The sequence below is a fragment of the Procambarus clarkii genome, chromosome 58 (genome assembly GCF_040958095.1).
Source record: "Procambarus clarkii isolate CNS0578487 chromosome 58, FALCON_Pclarkii_2.0, whole genome shotgun sequence".
Classification (NCBI taxonomy): Eukaryota; Metazoa; Arthropoda; class Malacostraca; order Decapoda; family Cambaridae; genus Procambarus; species Procambarus clarkii.
The window spans coordinates 35,211,637-35,226,916 of NC_091207.1; the positions used below are offsets into that span (position 1 = coordinate 35,211,637).

At 37.2% G+C, this 15,280-nt stretch overlaps 1 long non-coding RNA gene across 1 annotated transcript; it reads left to right on the forward strand.

Moving 5' to 3' along the window:
• Positions 1-7,944: 7,944 nt before the first annotated feature.
• Positions 7,945-13,411, forward strand: LOC138353498 (uncharacterized). Its single transcript, XR_011223181.1, has 3 exons — positions 7,945-8,036; positions 12,448-12,607; positions 13,298-13,411. It is a non-coding gene; the product is annotated as an uncharacterized lncRNA (long non-coding RNA).
• Positions 13,412-15,280: the final 1,869 nt, after the last annotated feature.

The window sequence follows — 15,280 nt, forward strand, 5'->3', positions numbered from 1 at the left end:
CTAGAGTATAGTGGTCATTGTCTTGAAACTAGTATATAGTGGTCATTGTCTTGTGTCTAGTTAATATTGGACATTGTCTTGTGCTTTGTGTATAGTTGTCATTGTCTTGTGACTAGTGTATAGTTGTCATTGTTTTGTGTCTAGTGTATTATGGTCATTGTCTTATGTCTAGTGTATAGTGTTCATTGTCTTGTGTCAAGTGTATAGTGGTCATTGTCTTGTGTCTAGTGTATAGTGGTCATTGTCTTGTGTCTAGTGTACAGTGGTCATTGTCTTGTGTCAAGTGTAGAGTGGTCATTGTCTTGTGACTAGTGTATAGTTGTCATTGTCTTTTGTCTAGTATATTATGGTCATTGTCTTATGTCTAGTGTATAGTGTTCATTGTCTTGTGTCAAGTGTATAGTGGTCATTGTCTTGTGTCTAGTGTATAGTGGTCATTGTCTTGTGTCTAGTGTATAGTGGACATTGTCTTGTGACTAGTGTATTGTGGTCATTGTCTTGTGTCTAGTGTATAGTGGACATTGTCTTGTGACTAGTGTATAGTGGACATTGCCTTGTGTCTAGTGTTTAGTGTTCATTGTCTTAAGTCTAGTGTATAGTGGTCATTGTCTTGTAACTAGTGTATACTGGTCATTGTCTTGTGTCTAGTGTATAGTGGTCATTATTTTGTGACTAGTGTATAGTTGTCATTGTCTTATGTATAGTGTATAGTGAACATTGTTTTGTGTCTTGTGAATAGTGGACATTGTCTTCCGTCTAGTGTATAGTTGTCATTGACTTGTAACTATTGTATAGTGGTCATTGTCTTATGTCTAGTGCATAGTGGACATTGTCTTCTGTCTAGTGTATAGTGGACATTGTGTTGTGACTAGTGTATAGGGATCATTGTCTTGTGACTAGTGTATAGTGGTATTTGTCTTTTGACTAGTGTATAGTGGTCATTGTTTTGTGTCTAGTGTATAGTGGTCATTGTCTTGTGTCTAGTGAATAGTGGTCATTGTCATGTGCCTAGTATATTTTGGTCATTGTCTTGTGTCTAGTGTATAATGGTCATTGTCTTGTGTCTAGTGTATAGTGGTCATTGTCTTGTGTCTAGTGTATAGTGGTCATTTTATTGTGTCTAGTGTACAGTGGTCATTTTCTTGTGTATAGTGTATAGTGGTCATTGTCTTGTGTATAGTGGACATTGTCATGTGTCTAGTGTATAGTGGTCATTGTCTTGTGTCTAGTGTATAGTGGACATTGTCTTGTGTCTAGTGTATAGTGGACATTGCCTTGTGTCTAGTATATAGTGGACATTGTCTTGTGTCTAGTGTATAGTGGTCATTGTTTTGTGTCAAGTGAATAGTTGACTTTGTCTTGTGACTAATGTATAGTGGTCATTGTCTTGTGTCTAGAGTATAGTGGTCATTGTCTTGAAACTAGTATATAGTGGTCATTGTCTTGTGTCTAGTTAATATTGGACATTGTCTTGTGCTTTGTGTATAGTTGTCATTGTCTTGTGACTAGTGTATAGTTGTCATTGTCTTGAGTGTAGTGTATTATGGTCATTGTCTTATGTCTTGTTACGAACCCGGATCCAGCGTCCGAGCAAGGAGCAGTAACAACTACGCCATCTGTGGGTCAGCTCCCGGAACCCCCGCCAAACGGACGACGACACCTAGTGAGGACAGCGTGTACTGGCCTCGAGGACCAGTTTCCAGTCTGGTTCAGCGCTCAACACCGCCGCTCCTGACCTCTGGTGAGGTGGTGCTCCGACGACAGCGCCATCTATGGGCTGGATACGTCAGGTGTTTGTGTCTGAGCCTGTAAGTGTGGTGTTTTAGTGTCCCTGTTATTGATGACGTGTCTGCTTACAGAGCCGACCTGGGACCACTGTGTTGAAGGTGGAGTCAGTCTACCCGAGGCAGCCAGTCTCCATACTGTGAAGTTTGCTGCAGCTGTTGTGACGTCGTCCCCCCGGAAGAACACTGTGGTGTGTTAGCCTGCCAGTGGAGTGGCAGTGAAAGGATTTACCCGGGACCGACTGTTGGAGACGATAATCCACTGGGGTATTGAGGACAGAAGGGTGATTGGTGATATCACACGAGACTCCTGTCTAGGGCGTACCCCTTATATCGTTCGTGGAGTGGCCGTACCAGCCTTGGTGGCTCAGTACCTGCCAGCAGACCAGCTGGACGTGTGGTTGACGGCCTCCACGACGGTGCCCCCAGTGGACCTGTGTTTTGGCTGACCTCCCAGCAAACACAGAACGTTTGTGGACGTTTTTAAATGGTTCCACAAAGGTAATACTGTAACTTTTGACATAAATACGTATATCTGATGTTCTTAAAACCAAAGGATATAACTAAAAACATATATTGTTGAGACACAGTTTTTTAAGATTTATGTAAAAATTTAAAAATAATAGTAAATGCTATGGTATTATAATGTTTTCATGCTTTATATTTAAGAATAAATAATTTTCAGTCAACATTTAGTTTTTTTGTTTACTTTCTGTAAAGCTATCCAATTTACGTTCTTATAACATAAATATAACATTTATATGACGTCAGTATAACGTTATTTACACGACATCATTACGTTATTATGATGTTATATTAACGTATAATTCCTGTGTGAAAACCAGAATATATATTGAACTTTATGTTTTAAACCTTGTAAAGTTATCATAAAACTTGGAATAAGACGGTAAGCATGCTTTACTTATGAAAATATACAAACAAATCAACAAAAACATTTTAACATAAAAAGCATAAACATAACATAAATTAATTGCATGCATGGGAGTTAACTGGAACTCTGTAATATTGCATACATGAACCTTAAGGTACAAACCCAGTGTATTTACTCATGCAGTTCTTTCCTAAATCTAATTTTTTCCAATTTTTACACTTTGTTTCGAGTTCTGTCTTGTGTTGCTACTTTTAATACCCCATTAATGTCCCCTTTGTTATGTCCATTCATCCCATTGTGCACCTCTACCATATGTCACTCCTAATTCTTTGCTTTTCTAGAGAATGTAATATAAGCTTTGACAATCTTTCTTCATATGACAGGTTAACAGGTAGAACAAAGATTACCATTTATATATGGATAACTATTATAAGTCGGTTTGAATGAGTGAATTGCTGCTTGAAGATAGGTATATACACGTGTGGTACTATCAGATTGCATCGTGGTGAGCCTAAAACCCTTCAGATCCAAGCAAAGGGTAAAATGCCAGCAGATACAATTGCGAACACATTGATACCAAAATGAAAGACATATGACGAGAATTGAGGTAACCAAAGTGAAAAGAGTGTTCACATTACATTGCACTAGAGTGCTCCCGGGTTACTTTCTCTCACTTTCTCTGTTTTGTGCGGATGGTACACCTTGCTTTTGGAGTTTATATGCATTTAAACCTGTAGATAATTCTATTGCTAACACATTGATACCAAAATGAAAGACCTAGGATGACAATTGGGGTGACCAAAATGAAAAGAGTGTATACATTTTATCGCTCTTGTGCGCTCCCTGGTAACACACTCTCGCTTACTCTGTTTGTTGCGGATGGTAAGCCGGGCTTTTGGAGTTTATATGCCTTTAGTCCTGTAGAGAATTCTATTGCGAACACATTGATGCCAAATTGAAAAAACTAGGATGAGAATTGAGGTAACAAAGTTGAAAAGGGTATACACTTTTCAGTATTATCACGCTCTCTAATGTAATGAGAGTTGCCTGAGGGTGGCTCAGCTTTCTTTTTCTGGTACCCTTGGCCTACATTCATCTTGTCGGCGGGTGGAGCGCGCTGCTGTCTTTGACATTATATGCACATAGTTCTGTTGGGAATTCTATTGCGAACGCATTGATACCAAAATGAAAGACATAGGACGAGAATTAAGGTGACAAAGTTGAAAAGAGTATACACTTTTCAGTATTTCCGCGCACTACCAGGGAATGTCCAAACAAAAATGGAGAGAGTGGAGGGGTAACTTGCCCAAAACGCGAAAGTGTTTGGGGAGATTAACTTTCGTTCAATACTATTATGCAAAAGGAGCCACACATCTATGGTTCATCCAATAAAATCAGCAGACTTCTAGATGTTACTACTGCTCGGCTTAGACTCGGTTACAAGTATTTCTGGGAATTCTCATTATCTGCCGATGTAGACCTGACCAAATGTTAACTGTCAACAAAATTATTTGCACACCCCTTCGTCACTATGTGATAGTGAATTCAGAGACAATTCTATAACCAATGTACCAACGATGTGTCAATATTTCATTCAAAATGATCTGGTACCAGAAATTTTAGCCAAATATCCCCAGTTTGCTAACTGTAAGTAGTAACTAAGTGATTGTAACCTATCCACCGCTGCCCACTGGATGGGGAGCGGTGTGCAGGACAAACATATCAATTGTGACACTAGCTCTCCACATATGTCAGTTGCTTAATTTAGAAACTGTACTTGTGATCGATCTCGAACCTATTGTTGATGTGACGACTTATACTGAATTTTGTAACTAGCTCATCAAGATTGTAACTTGCTTAGCTAAATGAATTGTTGGGTTCAGTCCCTGAGCCCATTATGTGCCTCTGCAACCCTTTCCACTACCGCCCACAAGATGGGTATGGGGTGCATAATAAATGAACTAAACTAACTTTAAGGCATCCTGAAAGAAAGCTTGGAGGGCTTGAAAAATTGCAGAACGAAGCCTTGAGGATAATCCTTGGGTGCCTTCGTACCACAAAGATACTTAATATGAGAAAGGAACTTAATATTCCGAGCGTTGTTTATCGTGTTACTGAAAATAACTGTCAAATTGGTATAAAAATGCTTAGGCTAGCTCATCCTAACCGTTGCACAGAAGCCCTCCAGAATTTCTTTATTGAATGTAAACATTGTTTCAAATAGATAAATAAAATTGGAACTGAACTCAGAAAGTATCAGATTTATAATTTGTACCAAGAGAGACAACAATAGCACTTTCCTGCACTGTAGGAAATTACACCCTTTTCAATTTTAATCCCTCCCTTTCCATCAAAGGAGCAAATTAGAGATCAGTCCCAGCTTTGTCTTGAGGCAAAGCTCAACGTCTTAAGCTATATTGATGCTCTGTCCACAGAGCATTCTCTCTCTCAAATCATATACACTGAAGGTTTCCTACAGCGCCCAACGGGTGCAGCTGGAAGTGCAGTTGTCCTGGCAATAGGATATGACTTATATTTTGAGTGGGGAGTCCGTATAAACAACTGGGCCTCTACCCTTCAGACTGAACTATTTGCCTTGCTCCTTGCACTGAAATGTGTACAAGTATCCAAACTTGATACATTAGTTATAAGTGACTCTTTATCATCCTTAATTGCTCTCAACTCTTTAAGACATAACTGTAACATGCTTGTGTCTGAAGCTAGACACAAATACAATAACAACTTGAGGAACCTTATCATAAACAATAATCTCAACAAAAATCACATAGTTCTCAGAGGTGATTTCAATATTGACCTAGGGCTACAAAATAACCCTCAAGTAGACTGTTTCCTCAACAGCATGAATTCCTGTATGCTCATCCCCGCAATCACCAGGCCCACCCGAGTCACTCAAACATCTGCGACTACCCTGGATCACTGATGGACCAACATAACAGCTCCTCTTACATCAAGTATAATCACTGACAGAACAACTGACCACTATCCTACCTTCCTTGTAGCGAACATGGCCATAACACCACCAGGTAACAAGAAAATTACCTTTAGGTTACAATGTGAAGCGGCAATAGGCAATCTCACAAATGCCCTCCACAATGTAAACTGGGAATCTAAATTTATCAATACACAGGATAATAATTCGTTAACTAGCCTCTTTCCAAAATTTAAAGCCTTTACAATACTTATTGTCCTCTCCTCACCAAGCAAGTAACTGGCAAAAAGGTTAAATAATCCCTGGCTCACTAATGGCATACTTAAAGCAATCGACAAGAAACATGAATATGAAAAAAAACTTAGGATTGGCCTAGTTGGAAAAGAAGTAGTTAAGAGGTATTCATCAGTGCTTACCAGTATAATAAGAGCAAAGCGTTCCTATTACGAGAATAGATTCAAAGAAGCAAAAGGCAACATAAAAAGCACATGGAGAGCCATCTCTACCATCCTAGGAGCTAAACAACATTTACATAATAAGATAAAAATCTCCAAGGATGGTTATACACCTGCAACAGATCTTGAAACAGCAACTGAATTTAATAGCTTCTTTTCATCGTTTGGTGCTCACCTTGCCCGAAAAATCCCAGAGACTCAGACATATGTTACCACATATCTTTCACGCAGCTATCCAAACTCTCTTCTCCTCTCTCCGGTCAGCCCTACAGATGTTGTGTCCATCATTCACTCGCTAAAAACCAAAGCTGGGAACATTAGTGAAATACCATCGATGGTACACAGGCGTGCCTCCCATGCCCTTGCACCATCCATAGCACTGCTGTTCAACAAATCCCTAGAGTGTCATACCTTCCCTGATATCCTTAAAAAAGCAAGAGTAACGCCAGTTCATAAAGGAGGTAACACGGCAGACATAAATAATTACAGACCCATATCGAATCTACCTATATTATCAAAATTTTTTTTTTTTTTACAAACAGCTCTACTCCAATCTTGTAAAATTCAATATACTAAGTCCCTGTCAGTTTGGCTTCCGCTCCCAAAAGAGTACCAATGATGCTATTGTTAGTCTGCTTGACTTAATCTTCTCAGCCCTTGACAAAAGTGAGTTTCCAATTGAACTCTTCATCGGCCTGAGAAAGGCCTTTGATACTGTTAACCATAACTACCTCTTACTTAAATTCCACCATTATGGAATCCGTGGCCTTGCCCTAAACTATATCCGATCCTATCTTAGTAACAGACACCAATATGAAGCCATCAATGATATAACCTCTCCCACTCTACCACTTAATTACCGTAAAGGTGCCACAGAGCAGCATCCTAGGACCCTCCTGTTTCTTATATACATCAATGATCTCCCTAATGTCTCTAACATACTTAAACCTATATTGTTGGCTGATGATACTACTCATCTACTCTGACCCCAACCCACTCCTGTTAAATAATGTTGTAAACAATTAATTAAAAAAAGTCTACTTGTGGATGTCAACCAACAAACCTCACACAAAACATAGAAAAGACCTACTATATCTTATTTGGAAACAAATCAACAAATGCAATTCAGCTTCAGATAGATAATGTAAACATTAGCAATAAAAATGATGGAAAGTTTCTTAGCCTATACTTAGACAAGAGACTCAACTTCCGCACCCATATACAACACATAACTAAAAAGGTTTCTAAAACAGTTGGTATACTGTTTAAGATCAGATATTATGTACCCTACTCTGCTCTCCTCTCACTCTATTATGCACTTATCTATCCCTATCATTCTTATGGCGTTTGTGCTTGGGGTTCAACCTCTGCAAACTACCTCAAGCCCATCATCATCCAGTAAAAATCTGCTATCAGGACAATAACTAACTCTACCTTCAGACAACACACAGCTCCCTTGTTCAAATCCTTAAACATGCTAAACAAATTCACTCCATACATTCTCCTGTGTAAATTACGTTTATAAAGCCCTTTTTCTAACTGCAAACCCTGTTCTGAAACTCTTCCTGGACAGATGTAATAGAACACATGGCCACGTCCCCCACCAGACATAAATATCTCTTTGATATCCCCAGAGTCAAACTTAATCTATGTAAACACTCTATGTAAATAAAGGGACCTAGTCTATGGAACTCACTCCCTTATAATGATTTGAAAAGCTGTCCAACTTCTGCCATATTCAAAAATAAAACCAAAAAGTACCTGTAGTACTTTTTAAGTACGAGGGAGTAATGCGCAAAGCGTCCCTCACCTGTGACGTCACAGCGTCATCTGACGCCATATCAACACATCGGCCATTTTGTCGTCAGTTCAGTCATGGCGAGGACTAACCCTTCATGCAAACTGCACCTACTATCAAGAAGAAGAAGATTTTGTGTTCCACCGATAGTATTATCGTAAGTAAGCACTTATATTTTATATTTTATTAAATTAATTGATTCTATTTTTCTGTAATAAAGGTCCAAAGGGTTGTTAAGGAACAAGGGTGTAGCGATACCGACGCTCAGTGCGCTCAACTCACACCAAAGTATCACCTGTGTAGCTTCTGTAATTAGTGTTAATTAGTTATGCTATAAGATAATGAAGCGAGTATAAGATTAACTCGCTACAAGGGTACTGTGTTGGGAGGTGAGGGCTGTTACTGGTGTCTGTGGGGATGTGAGGACTTGTACCAACCACTATCACCACCAGTACCTTGTCTTGCATCCTGCTTAGTATTCCTATTGAGATATGAAGTATTATTGCATTCATATAATTATTCATTCATTGTCATTACTATTTTTATGGGCTATGTTCTGTTACCCTAATGCTTTTTACCCCTGAGCATGTCCATTTACTCTCCAGCCCTTCACAAGCCACTGCTGCACCCCCTCCATGCCCATACTTACTGTGCTTATTCTTACAGGACTGCACTGCATTATGTGGTGCTCACTGCCTGGACACCTTGATACATGCATTATAGGGTTCTGGTAGTTGTTCTACTCACCAAGCCCTTCCAAGGCCAGGCTTGACATGTGAGAGCTTGGTCCAACAGGCTGTTGCTTGGACAGGCCCCTCAGGCCCACATATCCACCACAGCCTTGTTTGTCCGGCACTTCAAAATCAAATGTTTATTTACGTAAGGTACATACATATTTTTAGGTAAGGTACTCTTTATTTGGGTAAATTTATCTTCGTAGTATTTAGCTTTGGCTCGTCTAATTATCTTGGATAGCAATAACGAGTAATTCTTTGAGAATTCTTTGGAGACAATTCCTAACCTATACTTCTCCCAACCTATACTTCTTCTCAAGGTCATCTTCACTTCTTGAAGATGTTCAGGTTTTCTCTTGAAGATGTCGACGGTTGTTCCAGCAATACTGTATTTCTTTTATTGCTGAAAACCTGTTTTCAGCCATAAAAAAATAATCCTGAATCCAGAAAAAAATCCCTTTTGTATCGTCTGGAAATTTTCAAATATTGCTGATCAAACCTGAGTCTAAATTATTTGTATATATTATGAATTACAGAGGTCCCAGGACAGGGTTTTTAGGCACTCCACTTACATTTTCCCACTCTGACTTAACCCCCATTTATACAAACTCAGTCTTATCTTTTAGCTAATAATTTATTGTACACACCATACTCAGCCTGTGTAGGGTAGTTTATTGTGCATGTGTAGTATATATATTTGTGTAGTATATTTGGTATATTTAATGCCTCTAACCTCTCCTCATAGTTCTTGTCCTTCAGTTCTGGGAGCCACTTAGTAGCATGTCTTTGCACCTTTTCCAGTTTGTTTATATGCTTCTTAAGATATGGGCACCATACAACCGCTGCATATTCCAACTTTGGTCTAACAAAAGTCGTGAACAATTTCTTGAGTATTTCGCCATCCATGCATTTAAAACCTCTGAATATTATCCTTTACCTGCAATTGGTTGTTGCTGTATTTATAGAATATGATTTGTTCTACTTTACATTTGTTTGTTCCTTTTTTTCAAAATTTCTTTCTGCCTCTCTCCTCACTGCCGTGTAGTTGTTTCTCTTTGTATTACTGGTATGTTTGGGGGTTTGGCCTCTTCGTATATTGATTCCATTTTTGTGTCTTTTGGTCTCTGTCCGTCTTGAAATTTCAGTTGAACAAATCCTGTTTCCTAGTTCTGCATCTTTGTTTTGGTATAAATGTTTTTGTTCCTTTATCATATATTTCACAAAATTGACATACTGTGCATTAATTCATCTCAATTACTTCCTTTCCTAACAGCAAGCCTTTCCAGTAAAATTCTTTGAATTCTTTTCTGACTTCTGGCCTAATGTTTGTTTTATCCTAGTGTGTATGATGCCTAGCGTGTGTCTGGTGCCTGTTGTGTTAAACCGAAGATAAATGCATAAGTATAGGTCAGTAATTTCTCCAGCTTTGAAAGGGGCTTTCATTATGCAGCAGTATTCCACTCTAGAGAGCACTAGCGTCTTGAAAACTATCATCATCGGTATAGCATCTCTAGTGTGAAAAGTTCTTGTTATCTATCCTGTCATTTTTCTTGCAGTTGTGACGGCTACTTTATTGTGTTCTTTAAATGTAAGGCCTTCTGACATCAGTACACCCAAATCCTTTACGTTGCTTTTCCGTTCAATGTTATGATTTGACTGAGTTTTGTAAGTGGTTTCCGTTTTTATATTTTTTATTTTTTCCGTAGCGCATGAGCTGAAACTTATGTTCGTTAATCACCATGTTATTTTCTGTAGCCCATAGAAAGACCTGATTTACATCTGATTGGAGGTTTGCCGTGTCCTCTATGTTGCCTACTCTCGTGAAGATTCTAGTGTCATCTGCAAAGGATGATCAAGTACTATAGGTTGTGTCCTTGTCTATGTCCGATATGAGGATGAGAAAAAGTATTGGAGCAAGCACAGTACGCTTGGGGACTGAGCTCTTTACGGTTGATGGTCCAGATTTTATTTTGTTGACTACTACACATTGGGTTCTATTAGTCAGGAAGTTGTATATCCATCTGCCTATTTTTCCGGTAATTCCTTTTGAACGCATTTTATGTGCAATAACACAATGGTCACATTTGTCAAAGGCTTTTTTTTGTCAAAGCGTTTTGTTTGTCTTCCATGGCATCTATTGCCATGTCAGAGTGGTCCAGCAACTGTGATAGGCAAGAGCGCCCTGTTCTGAAACCATGTTGTCTGGGGTTATGGAGATGCTGTGATTCCATGTATTTTGTGATCTTACTTCTTAGCATTCTCTCAAAGATTTTTATGATGTGCGATGTTAGTGCTATCGGTCTGTAGTTTTTTGCTTCTGCCTTATTTCCTCCTTTATGGGGCGGTGCTATCTCTGCTGTTTTTAGTATGTCAGGGACAATGCCAGTATCTTGGCTTTGTCTCCAAAGAATGTGAAGGGCCTGCGATAACGTTTTTTACAGTTCTTGATGAATATAGAGTTCCAAGAGTCAGGGCCTGGTGCAGAGTGCATAGGCATACTGTCTATGGCTTCTTCAAAATCCAGTGGGGATAGGATCACATCTGATTTATGATTTGATGTTGGTATCATATCCATGAAAAATTCATTTGGGTTATCAATCAGATGGATGGAGAGCTACACTCGTGGTGTCCCATTTTCCCAGCACTCTTTGTCATATAATGCTTTGAAACTTTTGACGGATTTGGCCTCCACCACCTTCTCACCTAACATGTTCCAACCGTTTACCATTCTGTTTGCAAAAGTGAATTGTCTTACATTTCTTCGGCATCTTTGTTTAGTTCGTTTAAATCTATAACCTCTTGTTCTTGAAATTCCAGGTCTCGGGAAATCTTCCCTATCAAGTTTATCAATTCCTGTTACTGTTTTGTACGTAGTGATCATATCTCCTCTTTTCCTTCTGTCTTCTAGTTTGGAATATTTAATGCCTCTAATGTCTCCTCATAAATCCTGCCCTTCAGTTTTGGTATGAATGTTTGTGTGCCTTCATCGTATATTTTGCAAAATATGGAATACATCTCATTTACTTTACTTTAAGAATATGGTTCGATCAATTAAAAACCCTCTTGTTCAAATTGCAAAGAGACTGAAAGAGATGCAGCATTCTCAATGGATTATATATTAGTGATTATTATTAGGATTATATATTAGAGAATCATATTAGTGATTCAATTATTATGGTCATAAAACAATAAACAAATAGTTTTGCTGTTATTACACTCTATTCACAGGTTATATATAAGTATCTGCATGTTTTGTTCACCATTACAAACCACTAAGTTGGTTTGATTTTTGTTGAGATTGTTATTTATGATAAGATTCCTTACGTTATCTGAGAATGAAGCTATGTCGGTATTGGGAAATCTATAGATGGCACTTATAGTCAAGGAGGATTTAAGGGATTTACTGGAGAACTTGGCAAAGGTATATTCACAATAGTCGTCTCTATTACTAATGAGACTATTGCAGATGAAGGTATCTTTGTAAGATATTGCTATGCCACCTCCTTTTTTTATTAGGCCTGCAGTTGTGAATGGCTTTATTATCAGCCAAGTTGTAGCATTACAGGCCAATTACACTGGATTAATCTTTGTGTTTAGATAGGAGATGCCTCGTATGGGCCAATAAGCCTTCTGCAGCCCCTATGTTTATCCCTTATGTATCCCCCCATGTTTTCACCTTCATTGTATTATCACCTGACCTAATGCGGGTATAAAATCAACTAATATATATATATATATATATATATATATATATATATATATATATATATATATATATATATATATATATATTCAAAATTCGTCAGTGTACTACATTTTTGTTGTTGCTTTTAGGTGATGCTTTTAACCAGTGTACGTGGGTCTGATTGTGCAACCACAGTTCGAAGAATAATGAAGATATGAACAAACGGCCTGTGGTCACTATACAGTCTGGAAGGGCAAAAGAAGAAATTGGCATTTCTACAAAAACAAGAACTATATAATGTTATTTTAAGTAAGTAACCAAAAAATTTAATAATTTTTTAAAGTTTAAAATTCACTTAAAAATGTAAATTTTAAGTTAAAAATTTTTAACCAAAAAACTTAATATTTTTCATATTTGGAACCATTCCATAATCCCAAGCATAAATGATTATATTTCTATCACTTGCTCTTAAGATTGTTTCATTTAATAGAGGTTGGGCATAATTGTTCTCTGCTGCTAATAGAACTGACTGACTTAGCTATAGGAAAATGTAAACTTAATTGGTTTATCCATTACAGTATTTTGCAGTTTATTTCATGATCCTGTGCTTAATACTTGCATAAATAGTAGATTACAAAATGCATTTTTATATCATTAGTATTGAATAATAATAATGCAAATAATTGACTTATAAATGATGTACAATTAATTGGTAGGTGATATTATATTATTAATATTTTTTCATTCTTGCAAAGCCTTAACAAAGTCATTAACATGTTAATATAAACTTGATCACCTTCCACTTATTTTCTCATGTGCTACCTACATGTACAAAACCTTATTCCTAAATGCATATTTTGTTCTGAAACTTGTCCTTTATATGTTGTGTATCACCATCTCTGGAGAGTTTTATCTGATTGATGTATAAATTACTTTTAATTTTACAGAATATTATTGTTATACTGAATTTATTATTATATAAATAACTTAATTTTACAGAATCATCTATCAACGCACATCCACAAGTTGAGGAGGAGGATGTGACCTTCCAGATTTCTGAAGTACTGAAACAGGCACCAAACAGGCCTGGTGGATCTAGGTACAAGGTAAAATAATTTAAATTTTTTTTTTTTTTTTTTACTAATTGTCCGATAGATATATATATATATATATATATATATATATATATATATATATATATATATATATATATATATATATATATATATATATATATATATAAATAAATATATATATATATAAATATATATATAATGTGTCGTACCTAGTAGCCAGAACGCACATCTCAGCCTACTATGCAAGGCCCGATTTGCCTAATAAGCCAAGTTTTCTTGAATTAATGTTTTTTCGACTACCTAACCTAACATTTTCAGCTACCTAACCTAACCTATAAAGATAGGTTAGGTTCGGTCATATATCTCTATTAATTTTAACTCCAATAAAAAAAGAATTGACCTCATACATAATGAAATGGATAGCTTTATCATTTCATAAGAAAAAAAATAGAGAAAATCTATTAATTCATGAAAACTTGGCTTATTAGGCAAATCGGGCCTTGCATAGTAGGCTGAAAAGTGCGTTCTGGCGACTAGGTACGACATATATATATATATATATATATATATATATATATATATATATATATATATATATATATATATATATATATATATATATATATAATATGTATGTGTGTGTGTGTGTGTAATTACCTAAGTGTAGTTAAAGGATGAGACCGTCTTCCCAGCACTCTTTGTCATATAACGCTTTGAAACTACTGACAGTCTTGGCCTCCACCACCTTCTCACCTAACTTGTTCCAACCGTCTACCACTCTATTTGCGAAAGTGAATTTTCTTATATTTCTTTAGCATCTGTGTTAAGCTAGTTTCAATCTATGACCTCCTGTTCTTGAAGTTCCAGGTCTCAGGAAATCTTCCCTGTCGATTTTATCAATTCCTGTTACTATTTTGTATGTAGTGATCATATCACCTCTTCTGTCTTTTAGTTTTGGCATATTTAATGCCTCTAACGTCTCCTCGTAGCTCTTGCCCTTCAGTTCTGGGAGCCACTTAGTAGCATGTCTTTGCACCTTTTCCAGTTTGTTGATGTGCTTCTTAAGATATGGGCCAACTTCTGTTGTTGGGCACCACACAACAGCTGCATATTCTAGCTTTGGCGTAACAAAAGTCATGAACAATTTCTTTAGTATATCACCATCCATGTATTTAAACGCAATTCTAAAGTTAGAAAGGATAGCATAGGCTCCTCGCACAATATTCTTTATGTGGTCCTCAGGTGATAGTTTTCTATCTAGAACCACCCCTAGATCTCTTTCTTTATCAGAATTCTTTAAAGATTTCTCACATAATGTATAGGTTGTGTGGGGTCTATGTTCTCCTGTTCCACATTCCATAACATGGCATTTATTAACATTAAATTCCATTTGCCAAGTGGTGCTCCATATACTTATTTTATCCAGGTTTTCTTGAAGGGCATGACAATCATCTAAATTTCTTATCCTTCCTATTATCTTAGCATCATCAGCAAACATGTTCATGTAATTCTGTATACCAACTGGTAGATCATTTATGTAGACAATAAATATCACTGGTGCAAGAACTGAACCCTGTGGTACTCCACTTGTGACATTTCTCCAGTCCGATACATTGCCTCTGATTACTGCCCTCATTTTTCTATGTCAGAAAATTTTTCATCCATATTAGAAGCTTACCTGTCACCCCTCCAATATTTTCCAGTTTCCAGAACAACCTCTCTATGTGGAACTGTCGAATGCCTTTTTTAGGTCCAAATAGATGCAGTCAACCCAACCATCTCTTTCCTGTAATATATCTGTTGCTCGATCATAGAAACTGAGTAAATTCGATACACAGGATCTTCCAAATCGAAAACCATACTGTCTGTCTGAAATTATATCATTTCTCTCCAGGTGTTCTACCCA